The sequence below is a fragment of the Danio aesculapii genome, chromosome 14, assembly GCF_903798145.1.
Source record: "Danio aesculapii chromosome 14, fDanAes4.1, whole genome shotgun sequence".
NCBI classification, from domain to species: Eukaryota; Metazoa; Chordata; class Actinopteri; order Cypriniformes; family Danionidae; genus Danio; species Danio aesculapii.
In genome coordinates, this window is record NC_079448.1 from 46,281,263 (window position 1) to 46,306,165 (window position 24,903).

Sequence of the window (24,903 nt, forward strand, 5' to 3'; positions counted from 1 at the left end):
AGTGGTCTGATTCAATGATTTATGCTAAGCTAAGCTAAAAGTGCTCCAGCTAGACACAAAGACCAGCTGAATGTACTGTTTAAAATGCTTGCGTTTACTGTCCCATTATTTGTGATGCACACATTTTTATTATCTTTGATCTGATATAATAACTGACATTTTATTATTCATTCATTCATTTTTTTGGGGTGGGGATTCTGGGGTCACCACAGCGGAATGAGCCGCTGACTTATCCAGCATATGTTTCACGCAGCGGATGCCCTTCCAGCAGCAACCCATCACTGGGAAACTTTTAATTATACTTTGCATAATTTACATTATAACATTATTGTAGTTTACATAAAACAGAATAATGATGTCCAGTGTTTTGTGTGTAAATAAGAAATAAACTGCAATGTAAATGATAATGAGAAGCAATTCACGTTTTGAATGCTATAATCACCTTGATCAACCCAATTGCAAATTGAGTTGATGATATGTAAATAAAACAAATAGTATTGACTGACATATCTACCAAATAGTTTAGTCTGGTTCTTAAATCTGATTGGCTAATAGCCGTGCAATATTCTGCAATATTAGAACTCATACAGCCTCTTCACTCTTGTGTATTACTCCGCCCACACTAGTGGCAAGCAGCGGACTACAATTTGACAAATATTGCATCTGTTGGACAACATAATGTACTTTTGAGGCTTTTTTAGTCGAGAATGTAGTTGTTTTATAGCAGAGAAAATATGGTTGACGTTGTTCATCATTTCAGAAATCAAATTGTCTGTAATTTTCAATTATTATTATTATTATTATTATTATTATTATTATTATTATTATTATTATTATTAATTGTAGTAGTTGTAGTTATAGTAGTAGTCAACCCAGGCTCATTCTGAGAACGTAGTCCCGGGGACGTTTCTAGAGATAGTTTTTGTTTTCGCGAGAGGCCGCTGTGCGCACTTTTTCCCACGCCGTTCTCGCATAAACCCGCTAGAGGCCACTTTTGAACGACCTTCCGCCTGTCTGCCTGAATGACAGAATGATTGACCGTGCGACCGGCCAATCGGCTGACCCACCCTCCTCCGTCCCTAAACCCAACCAACGACGATTCACAAAAACCGGCCAGAAAAAGAAAAGCCCTCGTCTGATTTTTACCACGTTTTCGGATTTTGACCACATTCTCACCCTGTGACGAACTTGTTCGCTTCATTTTTTGGATTTTGTTTTTGTTTTCTTACCTGATTTCTGGAACCGCTCTTCCCCGGACTCAAACCCGGTCGTCGTCGTAACCGGACAAACTGGTTGCAGCGGGAAAGCCCTCCACACGGAGGCGAGCGGCCGGCTGGCCGGCCGGCAAGCGCCCGGCTGGCCGGCCGGCAAGCGCCGAAAGGAACGGCGTCACACCGCCCCACAGCGTTCGCTTAAAAAAATGAAATGCAGCCGTACGTACCCCCGGCTACATATTTCGCGGTCTCCAGAAACGTCCACAGGACTACGTTCTCAGAATGAGCCTGGGTTGGTAGTAGTAGTAGAAGTAGTAGTAGTAATAACCCTTGTCATTATTATTATTTTGTTGTCATCATCATCATCATCATCATCATCATTATTATTATTATTATTATTATTATTATTATTATTAATTGTAGTAGTTGTAGTTATAGTAGTAGTAGTAGTAGTAGTAGTAGTAGTAGTGTCACCCTTGTTATTATTATTATTTTGTTGTCATCATCATCATTATTATTATTATTATTTTTTTATTTTATTTTTTTAATTGTAGTAGTTGCAGTAGTTGTAGTTATAGTAGTAGTAGCAGTAGTAGTAGTAGTGTCACCATTGTTATTATTATTATTTTGTTATCATCATCATCATTATTATTATTATTATTAATATTATTATTATTATTATATTATTATTTAATTTTTTCTATTATTATGCAAACATATACAAATTACAGGAGACATTTGGATTCAAACTATGCTGGGAATAACAACTGATGAACTGATGACAGTAAATAGAGTAACAGCGTGTGTCAACATGTATAACATTCAAACACTGATGGACGCTGAATAATTCAATGACTAAAAAAACAACAACTATAAAATGACTTGGCACAGTGATTCTTCTGAGCATTATAAGCCACCGTGGCTTAGCCAGCAAGTTCAGAGATTTTCCCTCTGTATGTTTTTTAAACGCCTTTGTGGCATTTTCTACAGGCTTTTAGAGTTTCTTCCTGTGCCTCAGTAAAGAGCACACAGTCTCCTAGGACGCCTTTTTATTTTTTCTGACCATCACAGAGGACATTTTTGACCTAGACCATCCAGAATGTTCGTCTGAGCAGAAATATTGTTTGCTTTAGATGTGATGTCATATATATTTTGAGTGAAGTCATATATACTTTTGAGTGAAGTGGGTAGTTTACCTAAAACTCTTTGTCACATTAGTCCAGAATGACTGTTTGTTTTTCTGTTCACTGGTCATACAGTGAAAAGTTAGACCCACTGGCTTTCAAAAGCAAATCTTAGACTAGACTAGTCTAGATTGTTTGCATATACCCTTATAAGTGTAAAATGTAAGATAAACTAATTGAAATTTTTGGTTAATTATAGGGTGGCATGGTGGCTCAGTGGTTAGCACTGTCGCCTCACAACAAGAAGGTTGCTGGTTCAAGTCATGGCTGGGCCAGTTTGGAGTTTTCATGTTCTCCCCATGTTGTCGTGGGTTTCCTCTGGGTAATCCTGTTTCCCCCACAATCCAAAGACATACAGTAGGTGAATTGAATAAGCTAAATTGGCCGAAGTGTATGAGTGTGAATGCGAGAGTGTGTGGGTGTTTCCCAGTGTTGCTACTTGAAGGGCATCCGCCGCGGAAAACATATGCTGGATAAGTTGGCGGTTCATTCCACTGTGGCGACCCCTAATTAATGAAGGGACTGAGCCAAAAAGAAAATGAAGGAATGAATAATAGCATCCAAAATAAAAAGTTGTTTTTACATAATATACTGTATATGTGTCTGTTATATAATGTATTGTGCATATTTAAAACACACTCATACATAAAAACAAAACTATAAAAAAAATATTTGATAGATATTATAGATATTTAAAATGGACAGTGTTTATAATTCCTTTCAAATTCATATATACAGTCAAGAGCAAAATTATTCATACACCAGGGCTATGAATAATTTCGGGCTGTATATTACATCTAAATACACTACCGGTCAAAAGATTGGGGTCATTTTTTACATGTTTTTTTTGTTTTTTTTTTTACGAAAATTATTCTGTTTATCAAGGCGGCATTTATTAAATGTAAAAACTGTTAAACTGTTAAATATTTATTACAATTTTAAATAACTGCTGTCTTATTGTGTGTAGTTTCAAATAAAATGATTACTCCAGTCAAAGTTAATAATAATAATTACTCCAGTCATAGTTAATAATAATATTAATAATAATGATAATAACTCATATTAGAGTGATTTCTGAAGGATTGTGTAAATCTGAAGACTGGAGTAATGAAGCTGAAAATTCATCATTAAAATCAGTGAATACATTATTAAATCAAATTATAAACTACTTTTGAACAGTTATTTTGTAGTGCAATAACATTTCACAATTTTACAATTTAAACTATATAAATGACACTTTTGAGGAAATAAATGCAGCCTTGCTGGGCAGGAGAAGCTTATTTAATAACATTTAAAATTCATACTGTGCCCAAACTTTTGACCGGTAGTGTAAATCACAATCATATGCATGCATGTTTTTTTTACATAATAAGTATACAGATGTTATGTAAATACAAATCTTTATTTTGGTTGCATTTAATCATAATTATTTTCTTCCAACACTAATTAAAATTATTTATACAAACAGCGTTTTATTGTGTGCCATCTATCAAATGCAATTAAAAAAATCTAAACAACAATAATAATTTGTCTTGAAAATGTCTTGAAATCACATGAAAACCAAACAAATGTTTGTTCAACTCCAGACCAACCTGTTTAGAATCATTTGTGAATCAATATTGAATCAATAATGTAATAATAATAGGCAGCATGGTGGCTCAATGGTTAGCACTGTTGCCTCGATGCAAGAAGGTCACTGGTTTGAGTCCTGGCTGGGCCAGGTGGCATTTCACATGTTGAGTTTGCATGTTCTCCCCATGTTGGCATGGGTTTCCTCCAGGTGCTCCTGTTTCCCCCTCAGTCCAAAGACATGCGCTTTAGGTGAATTGAGTGAAAAAATTGGTCGTAGTGTATGAGTGGGAATGAGATGGGTGTTTCCCAGTACTGGGTTGCAGCTGGAAGAGCATCCACTGTGTAAAACATATGCTGGATTAGTTGGAGGTTAATTCCGCTGTGGTGACTCCTGATAAATAAGAGACTAAGTTGAAGGAAAATGAATGAATAAGTAGCTGCATCTGTTCACGTGTTTGTATATCTATTCAAATGTGTAAATGATGTTCTTTGGAATAAAAAAAGGCTTGAGTTGACTTCATAGTGCTGTTGTGGAGCAGCGTGTGTGCAATCCACCAGTGCAAACAAACGAGTACTAGTGGGAGAAAATGTCCAAACAACACTGCCTGCTGGAGTCACCGCACCATGAAAAGCCACAACGCTGCAGTTGGAGAGAGAGAGAGGTGGTTCAGCACAATGAAGCAGCCAGCAGCGCATCAGCGTGAACCGCCAACAACATGCAGATTCAATGGGATCAAAGCCAAGAGTGTCCATTTTACTGTTGAGTGTAGTTTCAGAGGGGGAAAAAGCAGCAAGGAACATAACAAAGCATAAACAATCAACTCCAGTGTGAAGCAGCAGCAGCCGTTAATGAGCAAACGTCATGCATCCATGCTGACACTGTAGGTGTTAAACTATACAAGACCACTGAGACTAAGAGCCAGCAAAGCATAAATGTAAACCTTGAAATGCTAACACGTTTGTGAAAGTGCCAATGTGTTACTCGGTTGTGGGGGGAAAATGACTTGCACAAGTGAATGTGGAAAATGTTTGGGAAAAATAAATGACTGTAGATCCTTTCTGTTGCAGCTAAAATCAGATTTTCAGTATGAGAAGTGTATGTTCAAAATATCAAGAAAGAAATCAAAAAAAGAGAGAAATATAATCAATTTTACTACTTTTTTTATTTTACAGTTTTATTCCGTGGCTTTGGTGCATTTCTCACAACACTATTTACATTTGCACAACACTTAATGCATTTCTTAAAACAGTTAGTCATTTGTGCACACCATAGTAGCAGTTTCTCATTCCTTCCAACAAATTGCAAACGCTTTTGGACATGCATCAATTGCTTTCCTACAACTCTCTGCTGTTTTATAACATTATCATTTGCTTACGTCATGTCAGTCAAAATAACTAAACTTGTGAATGCTGAATAGTCATTCCATACAAAACTAATAGTCCTCATTTCATCACTTGAGTCATTATTACATACAAAAATGTTGAACTAGTTATCAAAATCTGTCAAGCTAATTTTATAATCTTTTATTCCTGAAGATATCTTCTAATATCTGTGTGTTGTATGTTCAGTTCCAATATGTTCTGCAATATAGCATACGTTAATGCTTTTAATTTATAGTAGGTTATTTATTAAGTATCTGTTCTGAATATAATATCAGCCTGTTGGTTAGGACATTTCTGCAGTGGTTTACAAGTGTCAAATTGTAAAAGTAGACTTTTCAAAAAATAAAAATAAAAAACAATATCCTACTTAATAATAATATTATTATTATTATTATTATTATTATTATTATTATTATTATTGTTGTCATCATCATTACTTTTATTAATATTATTATTAAAGTATGATTTTTTCCATTTCCAAATAAATAATAAATATTAAATTTCATTTCTTAATAAATAGCCTCTTTATTTATTTATATGATGTACATATGTGATTAGAATACAAGTTAGCTTTTGTAAGTGATTTTATGTAATTAAGAATAGACTATGGAATATTCTCAATAATATTTGTAAAGGAAACATTGTCCCTATATGTGCCATTTACATATATTTGAATTAATATGGAAAACGAGTGCATGTTTTTAACCAAAACTAATATTGGATTGTTTTTTTGTATATACAATATAATTTGCACAAAGAAATTATGATGTTCTTCTCTAAAGAAGTTGTTAGCACGCCATTTAGACCATCATTATGGGCGTTTTACGTAATAACTAACGTGGTTCAAATGATGGATCTGCAACAGAGAAACTACGGGTTTTGGGAAATACTCGTCACTACATCGTTCTTTTCCCAAATGATGCATCGTACTATGATAGTTCTGCCACGAGTGACGTCGTTGTTTAAGAAACACACCCTGGGACAGGTGGTTTGCAAAATGTATGGATATTTCTTTAAGCCATTCTGTTGTTTTTTTTAAAAAGTTGACTTAGCTTAAAATTGTAAGGCAACTAGATAGATAGACAGACAGACAGACAGACAGACAGACAGACAGACAGACAGACAGACAGACAGACAGACAGACAGACAGACTGACTGACTGACTGACTGACTGACTGACTGACTGACTGACTGACTGACTGACTGACTGACTGACTGACTGACTGATTGATTGATTGATTGATTGATTGATTGATTGATTGATTGATTGATTGATTGATTGATTGATTGATTGATTGATTGATGGATGGATGGATGGTTAAATGCACTTCTCTGTTTCTGCACTTTCAGTGGTGGTATGTTTAGCAGATCTTCCTTCATATTTTAATTAAACCTCACTTGTTTCACTGTCCATGAAGTGTGGTCTGCTGTTTTCTTTTTGCACGCACTAATGGACATGCCTACAGGCAAACAAGCCTTTTTCCTTATCTCTCTTGTTTACTTATAATCTGAACAAAAAACATTCATTTTGTAGGGAGATAAAAAACAACATTAAGCCTGAGTTAATTAACATTTAATAAACATTCAAGCAAGCCCTATTATCTCATTCAAGGCTTAACCACAAGGAAATGGGTCACGAGCTTCCCTTTTTTTTTTAACACACTCTTGCTTATTTGTGAGTTTCAGATGAGCACATATCACTTAATTTACCTCAGTAAACATTCTAACACAAATGCTTTCGTTTTTATTAAGGCACATTTCAGTCCAATTAGTTGTCTTACAACATGCCACATAGTGAAAATACATGTTTTCAGTCAAAGCTGAAACAAATCATTGCTCTTCACATCAAACAGAGACTGTTACATTGTCAATAAGCACATAGTAGAGGTGTAATATTCTGCCTGCTTCAACTAAACACGTACCTTGCATTGGTAAATGGAGTTAGGCTCTGCTTAAAGCCAACCACTGGGTTACTCTCAAGTTACTAATGCAGTTTTAACACACACATAGAAAGAGAATTCTGCAGACAATCCCATGAACCTAATACAAATGGATTAGTTCTTTGTGTTGTCATATTCATTTAATTATATGATATATATATTATTATTATTATTTTTTTTTTATTTAAATTTTTTTTTGGGGGGGAGGGGGGTGTCAAATCAAATGGTTTTCTAATTTCAAACATAAGAAATATGTGTTTATGAATATGTATTGAGTTTCCCAGAGATGGGTTGCCGCTGGAAGGGCATTCGCTGCGTAAAAACGTGCTGGAAAAATTGTCGGTTCATTCCGCTGTGGCGACCCCAGATTAATAAAGGGACTAAGCCGTAAAGAAAAATTAATGGATGAATGAATGAATATGAAGTGATTTTTTTTAAAGCAGTTGTTTTGAGTTAGAATGCCAAATGTTCTCCTCCTATTACAATTTTACATTTAAGGGATTCTTACAACATATTTGCAGCATATTCAAATACAGTTTTCACAAATCTGGAAAAAATAAATGCAAAACATGTTCATATAGGACACTATTAACAACATGCATGAAATCCATTTCTAATAATTTGTGCAGAAATGATTTAACACACAAATATTCTTCAAAATCTTAACATGTTATGTGTTATTTAGATTTTTTTTTACTGGATTTGATCGATTACACACAACATGTCTTTATTTACATTAAACAGAGACTGTTACATTCTCAGTAAGTACACAGTAGAGGTGTAATATTCTGCTTGCTTCAACTAAACATGTACCTTGCATTGGTAAATGGAGTTAGGCTCTGCTTAAAGCCAACCACAGGGTTACTCTCAAGTTACTAATGCAGTTTTAACACACACACATAGAAAAAGTGCAGACAATCCCATTAACTCTCTTCCAAATCTCTGCTGATTCAAGTGTAGGATTTCACCAACAAAATGATGCTGTCTTACAAAGCACTCGCAATAATAACTGCTAACAGAGCTTTTCAATGTGAAACTAATCAAACGGAGGCGGGAATCGATTATAATCATGCCATAAAACAGACGAAAAATGTTTATTTTATTGTATTTTTTTTTACATTTCTCCAGGCAGACGAGGGGGCGAGTGTTTGCTTACTCATCTATTGCTCAGTAATGGAAACACAAAGGTGGCTAAGCTTTGATAGGATAAAGAGCTGGGATTTTATTAGTGCTACTATGAACAAAAGTGGAGCCGGGAGATGGAAATAAAAGATGAAAGCGACAAAGACGTTGAGGAAGGAAACAGACGCATGGAAACACACTCCTTCCTAATTGGTGAATGATAGGTAGACAAATATCAAACGACATCTGAGAGCAGTGCTCACGTCTGAAAGAGGAGGCTGATGAAGGGCAGAATGTGAGCAAAGAATTTTTTTAAAACAACCAATTGTGTTCAATCATTTATTCATTCTTCCATCTTTTTATACATCCATCCATTTTTCATCTATCTATCCATTCACCCATTCATTTCCATCCATCTATTTATTCTTTATTCATCCATCTATCCATTATTCATCCATACATCCATACGTTCATCTTTTTATCTATCCAAGTGCATCCATAATTCCATTTATCATCTATTCATCCATCCATTTATCATCTAGTATTTCATCCATCCATTTATCATCTAGTCATTCATCCATCCATTTATCATCTATTCATCCATCCATCCATTTTTCATCTATACATTCATAAATCATCCATCCACCCATACATCCATCCATCTATCCATCCATCCATCCATTCATTTATACATTCAAATCAATCCATTCATCCCTCCATCCATTCATCCATTGAACTATTTATCCATCTAAATACATCCATCCATCCACTCACCCGTTTTCCATCCATCCATTTATCATAAATCCAACCATCCATCCATCTGTTTATCTATTCATTGATTTATCCATCTAAATCCTTCAATCAATCCATTTATCATAAATCCATCCATCCAACCATTCTTCCATTTTCCATCCATCCATTTGTCATAAATTCTTCCATCCATCTATACATTCATACATCTATTTATCTTTCCTAATCCATCATTCATCCATCCATCCATCCATCCTTTTTTTCTGTCCATCCATCCATCCATCCACCCATCCATCCATTTATTATCTATCCATCATCCATCTAAATGCATCCATCAATGTCTTTATTATGTACCCATAAATACATCCATCTATTTATCCATCCATCCAAACATTTATCATCCTTCTATTTATAAATCTATCCATCTAAATCCATCTATCAATCCACCCATCTATTCATCTATTTATTAATTAAAATCCATCCATCCATCCATCCATCCATCCATCCATCCATCCATCCATCCATTCAAATACATTATTTATTTATTTATTTATTTATTTATTTATTTATTTATTTATTTATGTATTTATTTATTTATTTATTTATTTATTTATTTATTTATTTATTTATTTGTTTGTTTATTTATCCATGCATTCGTTCTTTTCAGTGACTATTTCTCCGTGTTACACATTTACACCTCCAGGTGGCGACAAGTGTGCGAGTCATATGATAAATGAATCATGAATCATTGACCCAAACAGTTCATTCAAAACGCCGATTCGTTCGTTCGACAACAACCTCACATTTGTGCTTAAAACGCTTTTAAGGATGAGTAGTGAAGCGAAAATGGACCGAATGGAGTATAACAAGTAGGTTGTTCAATATCAACGTGTTATTTATTGAATGCAGGTTGCAGTACTAACTAAACCATGCTCCGTGATTACCTGAGGCACGGTCCGTGGATGATTCTTAATCCAAATATTAATCTAATCCAGCAATTTATATCGATGCTTCTATGTTTGTGGTTAGGAAGACGAACAGTTTTAAAAGTGACATGTTTATTTTATGACCTGTTTGGTTTTTAAAGGTGAAAGAGCGTGAGGAAAGGCTAACTAAGTATTTACATGAATTTATTTATATTAATGTCTGGACACTATTTTCTGATTTAAATGCAAAATGACCAAAATATTGGGTGAACCTTATTTGATTCATTTTTTTTTTCGATTTTTTTCGATTCATAACAATCTGATTATGGAACATATGATTTTGTCCATGGTATACGTTATACTATGAGGCCACAAGGAACGTCAGGTAGACCTATATATAATGATTAAAAAAAAAAACATGTTATAAATGTTTGATGCGAGGCAAATTACCTATTTGACTATCTAAATTATTTTACCCTCGAGTAAAGGAACGTCTGAGAATGCAACTAATGTAACTGACATTACTAATATAAGAATATTTACTCAAGATTAAAGGATGTACAGTAAGAAAATATGAATACGTATGAATATCATGAATTGACTGTTAACCCTGGGGAAATCATGAGCAGTAAGAAACAGATAAATCCAAGATACCAATCACCCAGAGCTAACTATAGTTTCAAGCAGTGTTGGTAAAGTTACTTTTAAAAGTAATGCATTGCAATATTGAGTTACTCCCCAAAAAGTACTATTTGCGTTACTTAGTTACTTTTTATGGAAAGTAATGTATTATTTTACTTTTGGGTTACTTTTGCGTTACTCATTCTCACCTGGCTGAGGCTTGATCTCTTTCTGTCAAGTGACTTGCGGTTTTCAACTTAGTGTGCCTGGGAAATGTGTGAGCACGCAATATGCGCTCCCAGTGCAAATACAAAAGACGCGATATGTGAAGGGCCCCATAAGCAACTACGCTTCTCTTCACATTCAGAAGTACCTTCACTTTTTAGCATGTTTAGGCTGTTTAGCACAATTTAGCATGTTTAGGCTGAGTTGGGCCGCCGTGTTTTTGTGCACCAGTGTCCTTCTTGGTGACGAGTATTGTCATAGAATGCTTTCTATTTAAGTGCTTGAACAAGTTGCTGGTCAAGATAAAAGCAGTCAAAAGTTATTTGGAGACTGGACATAGACTGAATTTCACAACAATATTTTTGTTTTTACGCTCATTGAAATCTGTGATGTCTGTATTCTTCCACTTGAACAAGCAACCGCTCTCGACAGCAGCTATTTCAGCTGGCGTTCTCCAGAAGATTACACAGTGCATGCTGATTAACTGACATTACAGCGGAAATCCTGATTTAAAAGAAGCATTTTTTTCTTCTAAAAACTATATTTGTAACGTAAGTAACGCAATTACATTGACTTTAGTAAATGCAATCAAATTACAGTCATTTAAAATGTAATTCCTTACATTATTGTGTTCCCCAAAAATGTAATTAGACTACAGTAATGTGTTACTGTGGAACGCGTTACACCCAACTCTGCTTGTAATGCATTACCCCAACACTGGTTTCAAGTGTCAAAAGCTCTACTCTCTTATATACTGTAGTATCAAATGCTTTTTGTACAAGACTCCATCTTGTACCTTTGGCATTTGCAAGAGTCTATTTTCTAAACAAAAGAGGCAATTTCCCCGTTTTCTTTCTTCTCGTTTCTCCTCTTCCTTTTCTAATTCCCTCTTCCCCCTCTTCTTTTGTAAGGTAGCTAAATGCGTTTGCTCCTTCGATAATGTCCGCTCCTATGAGGATCCTCATTAGGTCTGTGCTCTAATTAATCCTCCTTGATTTCCACGTGGCTCGCTCTCTCGTTTGCACTCTCTTTAGCAGCCCTGCAAATCCTCACACGGTGGATTTACTCTTGCTCGTGGGTGGGAAGAAGGGAAGAAAAAAAAGGAGGATGTTCACAAGTCATTTACAAGAAGCACATTTCATCTCCTAACGCCCACCATAGGAATTGTAACACAGGAAAGACCTTTTCGTTATCTGTTCGTATAACCAGAAAAAGGACTGGCTTTGACCTTGATGACCACTATATGGTTGATCCAGAGAAGAAACCAGTATATTTAGGTTGGGTGGATATGAGTAGGCTATACTCTCCTGAGCGTAGTAGGCTTATGGTGTCTTCTATGACTTATCCTCTAGTGGTGGGCAGTCTTTTTTTTTCTGTACTGAATCGATCTCAGGCATTCCCTGTCTGCTTCCAAAGCCCTCTAAAGGCCTTAAAGCCACTGAGAGCCCTGAACTGATGACCCGCTCACAGCTTCCAGAGACGGCCATCAACTCCATGGTACAGGAAGGGACTCTGTGATTTCCTGTGGCTGGGTTTCAATCTCTTGTGTTTCCCAAAATGGTGTCACACTGTAAGCATTTGTGGTGTGGTTGCAACACATATTTGCTGACACTGAAAACATGCATTATTACTATGGCATTTGGTATTATGTACAACTTATAAGTGATTTTTAAGAATAATTTAGATTTGTATGATATTGAATACTGAGAAAATCTGAACAACTTAATGTTGTAATTGTGAATGTGTATATATATATATTTTTTTATTTATTTATTTTTTTCATTCATTCATTAATTTTCCTTTGGCTTAGTCTATTATTTATCATGGGTCACTAGAGCAGTATGAACCAACAACTATTCCGCCATATCTGTTATGCAGTGGATGCCCTTCCAGCCGCAAACCAAGTACTGGGATTTTTTTTCCTTATATATGTTGTTAAGAAGTGGTTAGGTTAAGAGTAAGGCTGAGGATAAAGACTCAAATAAACAGTACTGTATCGTAATAATAGATAAAATATTTATAATATAGAGTGGGGGAGAAAGTATTCAACACATCGTCATTTTTCTCAGAAATCTTATTTCTAAAGGAATAACTTGAAATTTTCCTCAGATGTTAATAACAATCAAATAAATACATATATGAAAATAAAACAAATCTAATTAATTTACAAATTAAGTTATGAGAAATTAAATTAAATGACACAGGGAAAAAGTATTGAACACATGAAGAAAAGGAGGTGTAGAAAGGCAATGAAAGCCCAGAAAACAGCTGAAATCTCTCTGTAGTTATTCAGCAACTCTCTGCCCTTCGTCATGGTAAATGAATATTAACATCCAACATCTACATTACCAGGATGATGAAGATGAAACCAGAGTGGACATTTCAGCAATACAATGATCCAAAACACAGCCAAGAAAACTCCCAAATGCTTTCAGAGAAAGAAAATCAAGCTGTGGAATGGCCCAGCCAATCACCTGAACTAAATCCAATAGAAAATACAAATTAAAGATCAGATTTGATAGACGAGACCCACAGAACCATCAAGATTTTTACACTCTGTTGATGTCTGTGAAATAAAGCAGACCTGAGCAATGATTTAATTTTTCACATGAGAGTCTTCTTGAAGCTGCAAAAATTTCAAGTCAACAGCACCTTTAGAAATATGTTTTCAGAGAAAAATGTTGACATGTTGAATACTTATTTCCCCCACCGTACATTTATGTTGACACAAGTATGAATATGTGAAGTCATGGCCAAATTTTTGGCACCCTGGATTGTTTATTCTTTATCAAGGTTGCATGTAATTTTGGCCATGACTTTAAACACTTGGACATTTTTACAATTTTGTTAGTATATCCAAGTGTACAAACACATGACTTTTGCAAATTTTGTATTACATTTTGATTAATTAAATGCATTTTTGCTAAATAACAGTGTTGATTAATGAAATTATTTTAAAACATTGTAATATACTACTATTATTAAATAAGTGAATAAAATACATTAAATTAAATTAAATTAGATAAAAAAGCATGGGGTCAAAACTCTTTAAATGTATAATACATGTAAACATTACGAAAAAAAAAGACTATCCACATTCATCTTTATACACATATTGCAATTGGTTGTATTGTATCAGGACTTGAGATGAAATTTGTTAATGAAATCAGAAAGTTAGCTTGAGTTAAATTCTCTAAATTGAGTTAAAAACTTACATATATGGTTTATGAGGACTCTCCATAGGCGTAAAGTCAGAATCAGAATCAGAAAGAGCTTTATTGCCAGGTATGTTCATACGAGGAATTTGTTTTCGTGACAGAGCTTCTACAGTGCAACAGGATAACAGAGACAGGACAAAAAACAGATAATAAATATATATATATATAAAAAAAAAAATACAAGTAAGTTGTGAGTGCAAATATACAAATTTAAATCATCTTTAACGCCGTTGGAATCATTATACAAGGGAGCACTTAAAATTCATGCTAAAAAGCCTCGGTTGTACCATCACAATATCTTAAAAAAAAAAATAATAATAAAAAAAAAAAACATAGTCTGTTAAGTTTTAATAATATTATTAAATATTCCAATATTTATTTATTTTTTTTTAGTTACTCACAATCTTTCTACTCCATCGTAAAAAAAAAATATTCCAAATTAGAGAAGACATTGCAAACGACTCGTTCTATGGTAAGAGGGGAATGTATTGTTCCTATACGTAAGATCTCTTTTGGTCAGTCTTCTTTTATTTATAAAGCCATAAATCTATAGAATTATCTCCTAACAGAAATGTATAAAGTTATAAGATGTTTTCACGACTGTTTAGGAGGTGGTTTTTGTCAAATCAAACGGAGAAAGATGTTTTTGATTTGTCAGTGTTTAAGTTTAGATGCGATTATGCCTGTAGGTTTAAACTGACTTTTTAATTATTTGATTATTATTGTTTTAATTTTTACCTGTTCAGGGACTGCAGGTGAAAAAATAGCTGTGCTGCTACAACCTGGCACAATGCATCTTTAGTTTTTGAGGTTAATGTAATTTTTGTGCAATGTCCCTGTTGAGTAAAAAATTCATTCATTCATTCATTCATTCATTCATGCATTCATTTATTCAAACGATATATTGTGCAGGCCTAATGCCTTGTGTCCTTGTAATTCAAAATGCTTTAAAAATCATACTTTATGGGGTCTTTTGACATTTTAAACAAGCCACAGAGTGAGGTTTGGATTTAGGGGTAGGGGTCGTAAGGCCATAATAAGTAGTTTTTACAGTATAAAATACATTACGCCTATGGAGAGTCCTCATAAATCATATACACAAATGTGTGTCTGTGTGTGCTCCAGTAAGTTGGGAAGGTGGGAATTGAACTCAAGCTTACTTTCTGACTTCATCCACATATTTTATCTCCATATTACAATACAACCAATCGCAATGAAAGTCGATCACTCTTAACTCTAGAAAATGTAAATGCCAGCTCTGGAGGAAACCATCAATCCTCCATATTGAGTGGCAGTGCTGGCATGCAATTGAATGTCTCTCTCATTGCAATATACTTTAATCTTCATAATCCTGAGGTTTGAGAAATGCTCGAAACCATAAGCAAGCGTTGCCGCGTATATTCATTTTCAGTCCTCTGCTGGAAAATGGCACTCAATTGGAAGTAAGTGGTACGCATGATGGTGGGTTTTTGATCGATAACCTCCTCATCTAGCCGCTGATTGAAATAGATATTTGCCGTGGAGTTGTTTCTCTCCATAATGATCTCATTCCATATTCTTGCCTCAAACAGTTCTTTGCCCTCCTGATGCATAAAGCAAGCTGTGCATATATAGACCACCCAGCATAATCATAAGATTGACGGTGGTGAAGGGAACGCTAGGTAGTTAGTGGCTGACATGGGAGATAACCTCATGGAAAACATTACACCGTATGGGGATTTCTCAGGAGAATTTCTGCTTTCTGTCTTTGTAAGGCCAATTTGTGGTAAACAGGCATGGGCTTTCACATGGATATACAGGAAATAACTGTGCACTAGCTGGCCATAAAACAGAGTTTAGTGTCGCTTAATAAACCAACACTGCCTATAGCTGGAATTGCACTTTATATTTAAATTTATTTCCTTTTATACATGTTTTTCTAACAAATCACTTTTTGTTTTAATTTAATTTAATTTAATTTAATTTAATTTAATTTAATTTAATTTAATTTAATTTAATTTAATTTAATTTAATTTAATTTAATTTAATTTAATTTAATTTCTTATATTCAAAATTGAATCATATTTATTTTATTTTCTCTTATTTAATTTAATTTAACTTCATTTAATTATTGTAGTTACTATTCAAATTTAAATCACAAGTTTGTTTGTATTTTATTTTATTTCATTATTGTAGTTTCTTTTTTTCAAATTTCAATCTCATTTTATTTTATTTTATTTTATTTTATTTTATTTTATCTTATTTTATTTCTTTATATTTGTAATTTCCTTATAGTCAGATAATCACATTTTATTTAATTAAATTAAATAATTATTTTATTTTTAATTTAATTTACTTTAGTTTTATTACTGTTGTTTATTATATTTAAATTAGAATCACATTTATATAATCATATTTTCTCTTATTTTCTATTTTATTTTTTCTTAATTTAATTTTATTTTATTTTATTTGCTACCTTAAATTCAAATTACAATCACCTCTATATTTTTATTATTTACTCACATTTAAGTTTGAAGTGCAATTAATAATTTTATTTTATTATATTATATATATTTTTATTTCTTATATTCGATTTTAAATCAAACATGGATCAGAATTTTATTTGTTTATTGTCTCGGCTTCTTTTTATTCAAATTGCTGTAAACTGTATTTTTTTATTTATTCACATACATTTGAAAGGCAATTGTCCTTATATTCTTTCTTATATTCAGTCTTGAATCAAAAGTAGTTCTGGTTTTTTTTTTCTCTGCTTCCTTATATTTTTAAATTTAATTTACTCATATTTTGAGGGGAAATTACCTCAACAATTACCTCTGTAATTATTTTATTTTATTTTACTAAATATAAATTAAATATCAATTATTTTTAATTCAAATTTTAATCACAAGTATGTCTGGATTATTTTATTTTAAATAATTATTTATTTTGAACAATTTTATTTTATTTTATTTTATTTTATTTTATTTTATTTTATTTTATTTTATTTTATTTTATTTTATTTTATAGTTCTCCTATTTGTGCTAAACCATCACGAGCCTTCCACACATATTAACCGAAAAGTACAGGACCTGCCATAAACTCCGACTCAATATCCAGATAATCAGTTTCATCTTTTAAACTTTTAAACCACCTCATTACAAGGCCAATTAAATTAAACACCTTATTCTGGGACCCCTAGAAGTCAATCTGTGCTCTTGGGCCAGGTGCCACTTGTTCCTTTGTATATGTAGACAAGTTAAATGCTGAATAAAACTGTCTGTTGTGGTTTAGGGTCGCTTATTAACCCAAACCCTGCCTAAGGCCCGAGCAGCATCTCTTACAGATGGCATAACAGTATAGTCCACTCGCTGAGCCGGAAGATACAACGCTTTAATGAAACAGCAGGAGAACGCTGTAGTTTTCCCTGGAAAACCATTAGGCAGTGTGGCTTTGAGGCAATACATATGGTCAGATGTCTCCACGCTGTCCAGAAGCTTCTCAAGTCAGCGAATACCACAATATGTTCATCCATGTCAGCATCAGATGGATTTGTAGATGAAGCACATTAATCTGCTTGTTATTTTTTAAGCATTGTAAGATGAATAGCTTCTGTCGTTTATCTCATTTGCAGATCCTGCTGTGAATTCTGCTGTTGCAGCAGTCTTCTGCGAGTGAAAAAAGAAACATAAGAAATCTTCCCACGCGTTGACATCTGTATTCGGACGGCCTGACAGGTAAGATGCATTTTAATTGTATGGAGGTTTTGTAGATGGGTGAAAGTCAGGAGTCGGCATTATACATGGCCTGGTGGTGGTGATGTGAGAGAACTTTCAGACCTCTCGACGGAGCTGGTTATTTTTATGCCTTGCATACACAAATGATTCATTTTAACTTCGTTGTTGCGATTTTTTTTTTTTTTTTTGTTCTAAGTGATATGTATCTGATGGTGTTATTGCTGACTAAAGCTCTTTGCACGCTGAAGTTTTGGTATGTGTTGGAATGTTTTTTTTTTCTTTTCATATTTGTATTCCAAAAAAATTGTCATGAACACAAACCTTGCACATTAAGTCGAACACAATGTTATAATAGTTTCAGAGTTTTTATTAGTTTTAGTTTTTATTTTGTTTAAACTTTTTTGTTTTCAAATTCAGTTCGTTTTATTTAGTTTTTAGAGGCAGATTTACTAGTTTTTATATTTTGAAATTGCTTAGTTTTAGTTTAGTTTTTAGTAGTTTCAGTCAGGCCCGGATTAAGAATTCAGAGGTCCCTGGGCACAATGTCTTGTAGGCCCCCTACATGGTCACACCCCTATTGTTAAATTAAAAAATACGAATAACATAATATTTTAAAAATAAAATGTATCTATAATGTATTGCCCGCACTTTTAAAGTAAGGGATATACAGTACATATATTTCTAGTCTACAAAGATTTAACTCATTTTTAAAGCATTTAAAGCATACTTTGAAAAAAAAAAAATACTAATACAACTAGTGAAAATTAAAATACTTGTACTTGTATTTTAAATACTTTAAAATACTTGTTCAAGGTCACAGAAGCAGTACAAAAAATATATATTTAATGGTATTTTTAATGTATAACTTGAACAAACTTATAATGCATATGGTTTGGATATAACAGCTCTCTAATCAAGTTCTATTAATCTGAGTCTTCTATAATACACACATTTATTAATGATTCCTACTTGTCTTCCTCGTGATGAAGAGGAAATATATCAAAATTTTATATGTAGTGGGGGAAAAAGAATAATGAGTTCATCAGATGCTTGATTCGAACCGGGTTCATGATCGATCGCGTCACAATGGCTACCCGGAAAACCATAAAGCACTGCTTATTTATTTATTTATGCTTGTAATTTTTTTAATACATTTTACAGATGCGCTGAATAGAAAAAGACTTGATTATCCCAGTCAATTTAAATTAATAAAATCTTTCCTGTTCCTAAAATCATCTGGTGAAATTTTATTAATATCGCAATATATGTATATAGTGACAAAACAAAATATCGCAATGTCCATTTTTTCTAATATCATGCAGCCCTAGTATGGACACAAACACTTTTATGGTGGCTCTGAAGTGTCCAAACACATCAAAAAAGAGCTTTTTACAGATGCAAAAAATAAATAAGAAAAATAATAATTCACTAAATAACACAATCAGAGTTTCACGACAGATTAAATTAAAAGATTCAAAGGCAGTATGTAAATGAATGATACAATGAAGAATCAAATGTGTTGTTTAAAATGCGAAAATGTATACATTTATATATATTAAAAAAAATATATATACATATATATATAATAATAATTGTATGTATAATATTAATAATAATAATTGTATATATATATATATATATATATATATATATATATATATATATATATATATATATATATATATATATATATATGTGTGTATATATATATATATATATATATATATATATATATATATATATATATATATATATATATATATATATATATATATATATATATATATATATATATATATATATATGTGTATATATATATATATATATATATATATATATATATGTGTATATATATATATATATATATATATATATATATGTGTATATATATATATATATATATATATATATGTGTGTGTGTGTGTGTGTGTGTATATATATATATATAAATATATATATATATATATATATATATATATATATATATATATATATATATATATATATATATATATATATATATATATATATATATTTATATTTATATATATATATATACACACACACACACATATATATATACACATACATACATACATACATACATACATACATACATACATACATACAAAGGAATAATAGTCATTATTAATCGTGATTAACATTTTGAGCAAAATAATCGTGATTATCATTTTTTTTCTGTTATCATGCTGCCCTAATGTGATGTCTTGCTCTCATATGTCAAGATAATGCTATGTACATTAAATTGTATGTTTACAAAATAGCTTAATTTATCACTGCATTGATTGTAGATAATATTGTGTGTATTACTATTATTGGTACTATTATATGGAAGTATGGATTTTTAAATGATTTTGCCTGAAAGGGCTGGCAGAATTTTTTTAAAATTAATAAATAAATTCTTTTACAACAGGATCATAATAAATGTGTACTTTTATAACCATATTCAAGTAGCAGTCTGGATTGTGGCACATGTTTGTTTTCTGCTTATAAAAAGTGATTTCTAGAGCAAGCGTAACAACAGAGCTGGAACTAAATGCCTTTCCCTAACCTTCTTCTTCAAATAAAGTCTTGTTTCTCCTCTGTTCTCCTTCCTCCTGATCCGCTGTGTCAGTATGACATTTTCTCCCCAAAGGGCACATGAGAGATGAAATTACTTGGAGGTGTCAAACACGTCATCTCCACATGTTTAAATGCCCAGTTTCAAATGCCAGCATTCGCTAGTGGAGCTCGGCGCATGCACGCTCCGGCTGCTTACGGTTCCTGTCACATTTCTGGTTTGTAGTTCAGCGAGGGACGTTCTGTAAAAAATACTTCTCCATGTGATTGTGAACAAGGCAGTTGTAAATTAGTTACAAGGGTTTATGTTTTCCTTTCCATACATCCCCGGTTGTTTGATCACATTAAGAATTGCAAACATTCTTTTTTTTTGTATTACAAGTTTTCTAAAGTGTGTTTGAATATGCAAATGATGCATTATTTTATTAAGTATACACTAATTTGCATGTACTGCTAGCACTCAAACATCAATGCTAAATTAAGTTATGTTCAAAATTCTTGATTTATTTTTTTTATAACATATTAAAGGCAAAAGTTATTACAACCCCAAACCTTTTCTTCAGTCCACAGTTCTGTAAACACTGCAAACAGATGTGGAATTGCAAACATTATTTTAATACAAGTTTTTTGAAGTGTTTTGAATATGTAAATGATGCATTATTTTATTAAGTATACACTTATCTGCATATATTGCTAGCACATATATCTGAACTCTGAAAAGATTTTTATGACACACTAGAGGCAAAATGTATTGCAACCCATAACTTTTTTTTATCACTCCATAGGTTTGCAAGCACTGGAAACAGCCAGAAAAAAAAGTTTTTTTCACAGTTTTTTGAAGTATAAAATGTTGTAAACCAGAATTGTGTATGAATATAATTCTGTGTGTAAGAACTTTTAGAATACAGATATGAACAAAAGTGTGAAGTTTAGTGTAAGTGATGCTGATGTGGAGATTTGTGGTTCAACACAATTTTTTTTTTTTTTGAGAAAATGGCCTTTAAAATGTGAATATGTTAACAATTAAAATATGTAGACAAACACTGATAGAGTATGACAAAAGAAACACTTAAAAGTGTATTTTAGATGTTTCCCTTGTGTTAAAAACATTTAACTTTACATTCCGAAGTCAAGTCAAAGTCAGATTTATTGTCAATTCAACCACATTTACAGTACATACAGAGAATCAAAATTGTGTTACTCTCAGACCCGAGGTGCATAACAGATAATATTAATACGAAAAGTAGAATTTACAAAAGAAATTACAATAAATACAATTGTACATAAAATATAATCTAAAAATATAAGTAAAATTAAAAATTGTTAACAATACAATTAGATTTAAGGGCACATGGCAAGGTGTGCAAACCAGAGTTGTACAGATGCAAAACAGTATAGTGCAAAAAGTACAGTATAATGCAAACAGTATATAGTGCAAAAAGTACAGTATAATGCATAACAGTATACAGTGCAAAAAGAACGGTATAATGCAAACAGTATATAGTGCAAAAAGTACAGTATAATGCATAACAGTATATAGTGCAAAAAGTACAGTATAATGCATAACAGTATATAGTGCAAAAAGTACAGTATAATGCAAACAGTATATATAATGCATAAAGCTTGTAAATATGATAAAGTGACAGTCTTAATAATATGCAGGGAGGTAGAATGAGCAGTCCAATGTTACACAAAGTGACAGATGCAGATTTATTGGGCTTTACAAAAAAAAAAAACACTTTTTGAAAAGCCAAAAATCACAACATTGAAATTCAGCTGTGCTTCATTGATAACGTTAATGACAAAAGAAACACTCAAAAGTGTATTTTAGATGTTTTCTTTGCATTAAAAATATTTAACTTCACATTATTCTTTACAAAAAAACAAAAAAACAAACAAAAAAAATCCAAATGAAACTGTGCTTTATTGATAGTGTGATAAAAGGAACTCTCAAAAGTGTATTTTAGACATTTTATTTGCAGTAAAAAACACATAACTTTACATTTGTCTTTACAAAAAAAAACATTTTACGAAAAGCCAAAAATCACAAAATCCAAATGAAACTGTGCTTTATTAATAATGTGTGACAAAAGAAACTCTCAAAAGTGTATTTTAGATGTTTTATTTGCATTAAAAATCATTTAACTTTACATTTGTCTTAACAAAAAAAAAAACATTTTACGAAAAGCCAAAAATCACAAAATCCAAATGAAACTGTGCTTTATTAATAATGTGTGACAAAAGAAACTCTCAAACGTGTGTTTTAGATTACATTACATTACATTACATTACATTATTCTTCACAAAAACACTATGAAAGCACAAAATCTAAATTTAACCGTGCTTCGTTGATAATTTGTGACAAAGAAACACTCAGTGTATTTTAGATGTTTTATTTGCATTAAAAACATTGAACTTTACATTTGTCTTTACAAAAAAAACACTTTGTGAAAAGCTAAAAAGCACAAAATCCAAATTTAAACTGTGCTTTTGCCTGTAGTGTCTTGCCTTAAGGAGAGGAAAACTCATTACCTCGAGGCAAACTAAAATGAGGCATTTAGTTGCTGCTCTCTCTCTCTCTCTCATATTTTTAGCATTCGATCTCTTGATAAGCCTGTGTGCTCTCATCTGTTTCATCCTTTCATTTGTTTCCTAATGCAGTAGATGTAGAGAGCTCTCATGCTTCTCTCTCTCAGGCTCATCAGAGGAGTGCCAACACTCTCAATTTTACCTCCTAATTTAGCCCTGCTACAATTACACACAGGTCTGAACGTGCTCATTTTTTGGATTATAAAAAGTTCATATTTTGGTTTTGGGTGTCCTCATGAACAAACTGACAAGGTCAAAAAACACTAAATGCAATAAATGTGCGTTAATTAGGTAGCACTTAAGTTTAAGTAACAATTAATGCTATTAACTACTACCTTATTACCTGCCTATTATTGATTTTTTTTGTAGTTATTTCAAGAGTTCACACTTAGCTGATGATTAACTATAAGCTTGTTTGGCATGCTGTCCCGGGAGAGAGCCCTGAGATCATAAGATCCTCGAGCCCGGGGCTCCCTCCCGTTGCAAGGCGAGAGGGGAGTTTGAGCTCAGGTAGATCTCGAGAACTCCCCTGCTGTAATAACCAATGAACAGCCAGTGATTGCTCTTGAGAGATAACCATTTACTAGTCTATAGTGCTGGTTTGGATTAGTCAATTAACTTATGTAGCATGATTTTTGGACGGTGGGAGGAAACCGAGGAACCCGGGGGATACCCACGTGAGCACGGGGAGAAATGCAAACTCCACACAGAAATGTCTGCTGATTTGGTAAAGCCTGGAACCAAAGACATTCTTGCTGTGAGGCAACAGTGCTAAGCACTGGGCCACTGTGTCACCCTTCTAGGAAGAAGGAGGAGTAGGGGTGGATGGGGGGATTCTTCAAAACGAAGATAGCGGTGGTACATAACACAGGGTATTTGTAGTAGCTTAGGAGTCGTCTGATTGGTGCATTGAGAATTGGAAAATGCGGATCCAGCCGCTAGCAATCATAAGCACGTGATCTTCTCGAAATTAGTTTATAAATAAACTTCACAAAGTATGATCTTATTCCATGGTTTCCGCTACATTAATTCTTCCGTGGCGGGGCGCCACACCAAAATTCGTCCCACCATGGCAACATTACAGCTTCTCATTTAAAACATTCAGTCTTTTTTTAATAGCTGGTTATAATCGCACCAAAACGTATTAAAAGGTAAGTGAATTTATAACAGCGCGAACTTTTCTGTAACCGTAGTGGTGCTGTGCGCTATTTGCTTAACCCTTAAAGGTTATGTGCTGACTGACTGACTGACAGGTGCGTGAGGCTAGCAAACACAACGTAGTTTTTAGTTATGATAGACAGTTTTCATAATTATACTTTATAGATAAAGGTCTAGGGTTCTGCATATTTCAACTTTATCTTGCTGGAGTTTATAGCCGTTTTACTTTACTTCAGGACGCATTAATGTCGCTCTGTAGGTCTATTAGAGACATTCATAAATATTCTTAGCAAATCTCATAAATGTTGGAGTTTATAAGAGTTTATACTCGTTACATAAACGCAATAAATCACACTCCAGCAGCGTTTATTTGAGAGCGCACAAGAAGATCTGCGTTTGAGCAGTGTATATTTGAGGGCGCGCAAGAAGTTTTGTGCACGAACAGAGAAAATCGTCACGCAAGTAAAAAGGATCACATGCTCGTACGAATGTAATGTATATTTACTGTATATAGCGCATTTATTGTCTATTACATGAATGCGATCTCGACTTGTAATACTGCGCTCATGACATTTGTTATTGAAATAATGCCATAGGTAGTTGGTAGATCTGTGTAAAAAAAGACCTGCCGCCACAGCTGGAAAAAATCCTAGAGGAAACACTGTATTCTACATCTCTAATCCTACCCATTTCCTAAACCCAACTACT

The 24,903-nt window shown here is 33.0% G+C and overlaps 1 protein-coding gene across 1 annotated transcript in view; it reads left to right on the forward strand.

Moving 5' to 3' along the window:
• The window catches only part of lingo2 (leucine rich repeat and Ig domain containing 2), a 593,792-nt gene that overhangs the window by 201,551 nt on the left and 367,338 nt on the right, over window positions 1-24,903 (forward strand). The window contains exon 3 of the mRNA XM_056471884.1: window positions 17,766-17,868. The gene's annotated coding sequence lies outside the window, so the exon portion shown is untranslated. The remainder of the gene's footprint in view (window positions 1-17,765; window positions 17,869-24,903) is intronic.